The 9,268-nt window shown below is 40.3% G+C and overlaps 1 protein-coding gene across 1 annotated transcript in view; it reads left to right on the top strand.

Moving 5' to 3' along the window:
* Nucleotides 1-4,522: 4,522 nt before the first annotated feature.
* PAX6 (paired box 6) overlaps nt 4,523-9,268 on the top strand; it is a 31,378-nt gene continuing 26,632 nt past the window's right edge. Inside the window, exon 1 of the mRNA XM_034769908.1 lies at nt 4,523-4,634. The gene's annotated coding sequence lies outside the window, so the exon portion shown is untranslated. The remainder of the gene's footprint in view (nt 4,635-9,268) is intronic.

The raw sequence follows: 9,268 nt of genomic DNA, 5'->3' as shown, positions 1-9,268 counted from the left end.
CGCAAAAAGTCTTGCTAAAACAAGTTTAGGATTTGGAGAGGGTTTTTTTTTTAAATGATGTAACGTATTAGATGCTTTATATTAGTCTTGTTTGTTGTCCACCTTACAGAAATAGAGACAGAATTCTTTATCAGGCTGAATGGAAGCCCTTTAGGTGGGATTCTATATATAACGTGGTGAAATAACTCAGATTTCTAGATATTAACACAGACACAAGCCATTTTAATAATATTTTAAGTATTTTTTCTTTGAAAACACTGGATTATCCATATTCTGTTGAACTGCAAGAAAACTGAATGTACAGGATAAAAACATCAAATTACATTTCTAAATCATTCAACGTTTAAATGTAATCTTGTATGGAAAAGATAAATATCAGACAATCTGAACAAAAGTGTCGTGGAAAACACCGATTGGTAGGAAAAGCCAGCTACGTACACAAAATATTTAAAAACACATACCTTGGACAAGGGTAATAGATCCCAGCTAAAGTGCTAGTCAAGTGTCTCTTTCCTTGAAAGCCAAGCCACATTTCTACTCGCAATATTTTTCCCCCTGTTCTACAAGGTTTCCTTTGGTTTTTACCGTTTATTGTAGCTAGTCTTGGACCCTGCAGTCTGTGCAATGCCACAGTAAACAAATTGTTCTGATGTGCTTATTATTATTGCTCAAGTTCTGCTTGGATAGAGAATTAAAGCTCATTATTACAGTGTGTGTTGAGAATTGCTCAATCTATGTGAACACAGGGGTTTGGGGCATCCTTAAAAAAACTCCTTCATATCTCTGTATAAATCAAATATGTATAATGCTTATAAATTTGTAACACATTATTGTATCTCTGCCTGCATCCGATTCAGAGTGGCTTCACAGCTCTCAAGTATTGTGCACATCAGAACACTGAACAGCCAACGCTTTCGTTGGAAGGCTACTTTTTCCTCCCTCCATCCAAGCTCTGTTCCCTCGTTAGCAGTATATGGCATGTGAATTTCTGCACAGTTTTATTATAAAGGGATTTCAATTACTTCTCGTTGGGGGCCTCTCACAACCCAGGTGAAGGGTTTAGACCCAACGAGCACAACTAGATATAAGAGAGGCTTTGCGGTTTTCTAAGGCACAATTATCTGCCTGAGAAAAACCTGACAAAAACATTTCCATTTAGGGTGATGACTATGATCACTTGCTGCAGTTGTTTTTCAGTCTGCTGGGTTTTTAAACTCGCTGGGTTTCATGACAGGTAGTGAGATACACTGTTATTTCAGACATAATAGTACGGTTATTCCGCCACCGCCGGCACCCACCCTTTGTTTGCAATGGTTAAAAAACCGTGGTTTAAACAGGCCCCCTACAAGTGCCATGGATTCTGTCGTGGGGCTGAGCATCCCAGGTCGCTGTGCACTAGTGAGCTGCAGAGGGACTGGGATTATCCTCAGCTAAAATGCGTGAGAGAAAAACGTGTAAATGAAACAGCCACGGGATACAGCCCGGAACGCGGCGTTATGCTCAGAAACCCACTGCCGTCCACCCCCGAACTCCGCGGCCGTGGGACAGATTGCTGTTGACAGATTGACTTTCCAGCTTTACTTTGCAGCCCTAAATACTGCGGTGATCGTAAAGCCAAACACGGACTCTGCTCCCAGCTTACCCCCTTCCTTCCTTTCCTTTTTTAGCTCTAAAAAGGCAAATAGAGCAACGCTCTGGTGTTGGCTAGGGGACTGTTTGTCTGCCTATACGGAGGGCCTGGCCAAGCAGACTTGGCTTCACGCCTGATCAGTTTCTGGAGAGCTGCGCAGTTTGGAGAGAAGGGAAGGCAGCACCTGGCCCTGCTTTAGGAGCCATCTCCTTTTATTGACAGCCAGATAAGCAGGCGGGAGCCGTGGTGTTTCCAGTGCTTCCTTCAAGAACCCTGCTGGGTTGCAGGGATCCGGAGTCCCTTAATAGCAACGACTCCAAACAATCAGTGAAACACCTTCCTGACAGCCCGCTCCCAGCCTCGCCTTTCAACCAGAGCAGCATTAGCCACTCGCTACCTTGCAGAAGAAGGGCGCTTGCCCCTCTGCCCGGTGGAAAGGTGAGCAAACAGACCGAGTAGCGAAGGTGGAGCCCTCCAAATAAAAATTACATTGTTTGTTAACGTGCACCAAAAGCCTTCAGATGCAGAGCAACATTTGGCACGGTCGAGAACAGCAGATTGGTGAATGTTCCCCCCGCCGCCTCCCACACACGCATCCTATAAATGTTGTCCCAACACTTAGCATGCGACCACTCATTTTCCAGGGTGTTCTCTCCGCTCAACACAACAGTGAGCGAATCCTTATGCCAGTGCATAGGAAGGGAAAGAGGCTTCACAATTCCTAACTCCCAAACAGTTGTAAATGTCATCAAAATATTGGCTTTTGGAAAACAAGGACGATCAGCAAAGAAACCTAATTCAAATTGGCAAAAAAAAAAAAAAAAAAAAAAGACCCTCATTAGCCCAGGGGTAAGTCTATATATTGTAACCAATATACCGATATCCTTGTTCCAGTGGGATAGATCCAATACAGGAATATATTCTGCAAAACTAGTCACTGAAAACCGATTGCAAAGATACTGTCCAGAGGTCAAATATACCTAATATTTTGTTAGTTAGAGAGGGAGTTTAGTGAAGAGAATGTGGGTGCTCTGTAATTAAAAAAAAATCCCTTTCCAAAACTACCTCCAATTTAACTAGAACTCTCAGATAAATCAAAGACAGAATGCGGGTTCCTGGAACATTTAAGTTCAGTTCAATCAAACTATCGACTAGGGTGTACCTCTTTTCTGATAAATTATTTACCTCGACAAGTATGTGCAAATAATGGTCTCTCTGTCTTTAATGGGACAGAATGCAGATAAGAGAAAAACCTAGTGGGATAAGTACAAATAAGGCTCTCTGGGTAACTAAGGAGCATTTTTGTCCTTTCTTCAAGATTTCAAGTAAAATACGTGATGAAGTTATCTACAAAAGCTATTTTAATAAGACGAGTATTGATTACTGTAGTTTCTCCAATAGCCAATTGATGGCAAGAGAAACTGCCCAACACTGTGACATGTAGAACAAGTCAATTTCACCATTACCCATAAACTTTAATGCATTTTAATATTTAGGGTAAGACAAGAACCACACCTGTATTCTGCAGAAGTAATCGTTCACCATTTCCCAGTCCCTGCTAATGAAGTTAGACATTGTGTTTGTGGAGTACGATCTCTGTTCTCCCAAAAAGTTTAAGAATTACATTACAACTGATTTAGCCGTTTGAACCTAGTTTTTAAAAGGCGAACTGAAAGGTAAATATACACAGCAAGCAGTTCCTGCTAGTAAAAGTTCTCGAAGGGCGATTGGTATATCTTATAAACCTTTGGAAGAAATTGGTCTCCCTTCTCAATCCTTCTCACCTGAGTATTAAACAGTGCATTTATGATCTAATTTTTTAAAAAATTCAAGGGAAAAGTCAAAACTCAGCATGAATTTCTTCTTTTAAAATAGTTAACATGTATTGGCATCCAGTTTGATAACAAATCGACCCATTTTTGACTTAACTTTACAGACATTAATTTTTAGATGACGTCCTACTGCTTAGTAAGAATTGTTTGGATATAGGAGTGTATAATCTTATTCCGACACTGCAATAATCCAGGTAGCCAACCACAAGTAACATTTTTATTTTCTACCTGACTGGACCTATTCAGTAAACAGAATCCGAGAAACAATATAGCATCAATGTATTTTTATTGGTAACTGGGTGACTGGATATTTTATGATCTATGCAGTAGGGTCAATCCGAAAGTAGGGTAAAGTTACCTTTAAGTTTGGACAGTTTGGACTGCCTCGCTCTACCTATTAGTTCAAAAGAGTCTGATAGTTGGCATCACAACTTCTGCTTTGAAACAGGCTGTATCATAATTAAAACCTCAGGAGGAAGGTTTGTGTCTGCGATAAGAAGGCAAGCGTTCCTCTTTGAGAAAGATGGGGGACGGGGAGGATGGGCGCAGTAACCACATAAGATTAGAAGGTGCTAAAAGGCGAGATAGACCGAAACGACGGGGAAAGGATGCAGAAGGTTGAACTTGCATATTCGAAAGTCTGGCCACTCTTCTATAGCTAGCTTTTCTCTCAGTAACGTCTCTACACCACCGCTACTAAAGACAGCTGTATGAACCCACCTAAATGGTATTTTACAGTGTAATATATAATGTCATATTTGCCTTACAATCTGGAAATGTAAGGATAAACAACTGTGACTGGTAGGCGTTGACATTTCCATAGAATAACAGTTCCTTAAAATACTCACTGGATTTAGGAGGAGCATACAGTGTGGGAAAGATTTTAGGCCCTATATGCTGTTATCTAAAATTTCTTATTAGCTGAGCTCTAACTACTGTCCTCCGTGACGTCACCGCGGCAGCCCAGCCAATGAGGGAGGCGCTGGCGTTGATATTAAGGGAAAGTTAGTGCAAAGCGAGACACCCTCTTTTTTATTGTCATTGACATTTAAACTGTGTGGCAGATTCTTATGTAGAAATTGGCGATCAAACCTGCCAGTTACCTACTATCGGCAATTTAATAGTGTGGGAATCGGCAGGTCAGGTTCATCTGTCTGCACTCTCTGTAACAGGTAACATTATGCTCCTTTTATACATTCATTTTCAGTGCCACCGGTTTGCTCTTAAAATAATAATTCGACCCGCTCTCTCTCTCCTTTGCTGAATTCTTTGCCTGTTTTGATGTGAGCTTTGTTCGTGTTTATCTGATTGTCTTAGAAATGGGCCAAGTATAGGAACTTCTTTAAAGCTCTGCTATTCTCTGGTGCTAGGATCTTTACAATACGTCAGTGCCTATCAGCTGGCCTGAGCGTGGAGTCTAACATATTTGGGGTGAGGACTTCTGCAAGTATTAATTGTTGCTTGAAAACATGGTCACTTCTAGTGCAATTCAGTTAATCGTATAGGTTTTATCTTATATATATGTGTGTGTGTGTTTTCTCACCTTTTGTGTAGTTTTTTGTAGTATATATATATATATATATATATATTACAAAAACCCTATACAACAGGTGGGAAAAAAGTATCTTGTGATAGCTTCAGCTTGAACAATTATCTCGCCTGTTTGGAAACAGCGGCTAGAATTAGTGTGAAAGTTTCTACCGTTTGGAAAGTGTTGATACTTGAACTACCGAACGGTATAAATATTTGATTCGGTTCTCAGAGTTCAGATAGAAATGAAAGAATGCGGTTCACATAGTTTGGTAGCATTTTAAATCCCCCGACCGTGTGATCTGAGCTTTACTTAGGAAGACCTAATAATTAACGATTTCCATTGAGGTAGAACGAGGGGGATTCAAGTTACACAGTGCTCCGTCACACCCTGCTCTCGCAGCGAGGCACTAAGGCAGGCTGTGGTCAAAGCAAAGGGAATCTGCTGCACAATTCGCAGCGCGGGGGGGACATTGACGAGTTTGATAAGTTACAGTGTACAGTGAAGTAAATCTTGAAACCTTAGAAATTGCTGACTGATTCTCAAACCTACCCGCGTCCTATGCCATGCGTGCGGATTGAAATGTATTTCATGCACATTCTATCCAGGTGTAGAGATACGTACAACCTTTCTCAGACAGGCTATGCATATATATGCGTGTATATACGTGCATGCACATATGCATACAGAAAGACACCTTGCTATTTCCTTACACATCTAATCTAATGAGCTAACACGGGACGTGTTTAAAGTTTCAGCATAGAAAAAAAAAAGTTTCCACACTACTGCTGTAAGTGAACTGAAAGATTTTGGTTTGGGTTTTTGGTAGTTTTTTTGGGGTGGGCGGCGAGGGGAGATTAAAGGTTCAGCAACATTTTCAAACCCACACACTGAAGCGCAGTTTTATTTGGAAATGCGAGCTAAAAGTGGTCTAGCTGGAGGCGGGGGAAGTGGGGACTAGGTTGCACATTTTAAATGTTTCGTCTTTTTGCCGTGGCGTCTAGTTCCCTTGCTTTATAGTTTCGAGATCTGATTAGTAATTGTTTCTGAGGTTTAGCCACTTTGTTTATAATGAATTCGGGAGTTCACAGAATTCTGTAGACTATCTGAATGGAAACATACCCTAATCTCACAAGCAGGATCTTGCCTTGATAACTTCAGCTACGTATATTAAATAGGGGTGATAGTGAAAGGAAAAAAAAAACCTCTACTATAGAAAAGTGCACTATGCTATAGTGATCATTCTTCCGTTAAAAAAAAATACAAATGTAAATCCGGAAACACAATTTACCTACCCTTCCTCTTTCCCTAATATTCCTTAAAGTACTTTAGCAAGAAGGTTCACGATAATCCCTCACTCTAATACACCGGTAAATGGACATTCTCCTTCAGTAATAAATCAAACACCATCCATCTCAGATCCTCCTCCCTAATTAGAGATGTTTATTGGAGATTGTGTTTATCCAGCTGTCATGCCGAGAAAAAGCTGTGACATAATTACCTCTGACCAGATAGTCTTTTATATGCATATCTCATTGACATATAATGCAATCGGTTTGCATTAAAAATGACAAGATCAAATGTTGATTTTACCAGGTGTAATAATATTTCTGATTATTACATTAATAGAAATTCATCTTTCAGACGGTCCAGAGTCTAGTAACGGATCGTGAAATTAAAACTTGTAATAATTAATTTAATGATGACATCAAATAATGGTGAGGGCGAAGAAATATGGGAAGTTACTGTAATAAATAAAAACTACTTATTTTTTTAAAAAAGCTAATTAATCTCTAATTAAATAAAATGCTTTATATCAACCAAAGAGAAATCCATACCATTTTCATATTGCCACCGATTCCACAGATTTACGTTTTGCTTCCAATCCAAAAGGCCAATCTATATCTAGAACCAATTGTCTTGACTTTAATCTCTATTTAAAATTAATAATCTCACTCTTAAAATGTGCATCTAACTGCGGGGAATAAGATCTTGATTCATTTAGTTCCTTAGTTTTGCCAGCATGTGTGTAGCCATCTGTGTGTGTCACTGTTAGGCAGTGATGATAAGCTAAGAATTACTCTGTAATTGAAAATATATTTTTGGGGAAAACTGGTTTTACAAATATCAGGAGTGTAGGCTTTTGATCCTTTCTGCTGCCTGTGTTCTCCAGTCGCTAATAAAACTCACATTGAGCTCCTTAGTGACTTGATTAACAGGCAGATTAACTGTTATGGGGGGGGTTGAACAGCTTGTCCCAATCAATAGCATTTAAAAAGCCCGTTAGGATGCACTTAGGTCTTTTTTTTTTTTTTAATAGGCTTTTCTAGCAAGTCCGTTTGCACGACATTTTTCACATATAGAATCAAAGGCTATCCCGTATGGAAACATGTGTGTTCGTCTTCCAGATTCAGAGACTGCAGCATGACTTCGTTAGGGTCCAGAAAAACGTTTTTATTCTTGTACACAACGCTGTGCTTTATGCAAAAGGCCAACCTAAAAGAGGTTAAATCGATTCCAAACTTTTTGCAGATTGTTTATAAACTAGAAAGCTCCACTTAACTCAATGTCCTGTGCATTATAGGTTTCAAACACTGTTCCTATATATACAAATAGGCATTAAGTGTCCCGAAGGCAGAAGCACTGTAGTCTAACACGTCAGGATTTGTGTATCTCTTCAGTTTTAGACTGAACTGGACAAGAGGACTTTAAGCATTTTTCTGGGTATTAAAAAAAGGTAGTTTGCAACCCAGATATTAATACAACAAGACGATACAGGAGTACTCAACTCAGCAATTCCTGCTCTTAACGCTTAGCAATAGACTAAAAAGGGAGTAAAATACTGGGTCTTAACTCAAATCAATAGATACGCTTCAGATCATGGGATCATGTAAAACAATGACAAATTATTTTAGTCACATTTCTGTTTACCTTTCCAGAGAAAATAAATGTTCTTACCTTGTTTTGATTAATGGACGTGAAAGCAAAAAGATTACAGGACAAAAAAAATTAAAATGACTAATTACAATAGTAATTTTGGAGGTATTTTAAACAATATTCTCAAGCCATGGTTGAGTCCATGCTCCGAACAACTGGAATCACTGGACATTTATGCTGTTTATAGTACTAACGCAAAAGTGATTTATTTTATCCGAAACATATTAGGTGGTTAAAGGTGTCTTTTAAAAAGCTCTAACTTTTGTAGAAAATGTGGGGCGGCGGGAAGGGAGTCTTCTGGAAAGCTGTAACGCAAAATTCCTTAGATCAGTGTTTATTTTAGTTTTACCCTCTCGATCATTAACAAAATTAACAGAACCTTTTTGAAAAGTCACATCTGGCTGTACTAGAAACGGAAGACAATATACCGAAACTGTCCCAAATCAGCAACCTAGGAGCTGTCCGGGACTGCTAACCCTCTGGAAAGGGTAAGTGTGTGCGGAGAGGTCCATTTGGTAACAACAAGGTGCGTTTGCTGAGGAAATCTCTCTAAATCCTGCGTTCTGCTGCTGCGGTTCTAAGTGCTGGACTGATCTAGGTAAAGTGCTTGCCTTCAACGGAACCCGTTAAACTCCCTCCAGATATTTTTGCCCTGGACAAGAGAGATTGTGGGTGAATCTCAACGTTTTCCTCAGCTCTTCTCGAACCCTAAAGCAAACTGCTACTAATCGCAATCACCACAAAGCTACAAAGAATCACTCGTCACCCTGATATGGAATATTGATGGCCATTCCTACCAATGGTTCATCGATTTGCATTTTCCTTGCTGGATTGGGGGGAAAAAGTAACAACAAAAAACTGCTTGGATTAAAGATCAAGTGCAAACCAGATGCTTTGCATACTGCCCCGTTTCATGCCTAACCCGTAGGAAGCGTTTGCTTTTGTAAACCCCTCCTGGACTGAAAAAAAATAGCCCCTTCTTAAAACCTGAACAACTAGAGGCGCGTTTACAGGCAGCTGGAGTTAAAATGGCGTCCTTAGAGTTGTGCCTCAACTTTGCGGGGACTTCCTTGTCTTTACATTTTAGAGCAGGTACATTTCAGATAATCCTGGCGTGTCACGGTGAGTCAAAAGGGAGCAGGGTTTCCTCGCCAGGGGCTGCCTGCGAGCGGTGCAGTCCCTGCAGGGGAAGGCGCTCAGGGCAGGAGTGGCTCTAAATTGGACATTCTTGGGACTGGCACACACAGACTAACTCTCTCTCTCCTTCTCTCGCTGGCTCACATACGGGCGCGCGCGCGCGCACACACACACACACACACACGTTCTCTCCCCCCCCCC

The sequence above is a fragment of the Trachemys scripta genome, chromosome 4 (genome assembly GCF_013100865.1).
Source record: "Trachemys scripta elegans isolate TJP31775 chromosome 4, CAS_Tse_1.0, whole genome shotgun sequence".
In the NCBI taxonomy this organism is placed as follows: Eukaryota; Metazoa; Chordata; order Testudines; family Emydidae; genus Trachemys; species Trachemys scripta.
The sequence above is the reverse complement of the archived record's forward strand: the minus strand, read 5'-3'. Positions and strand labels throughout refer to the sequence as shown.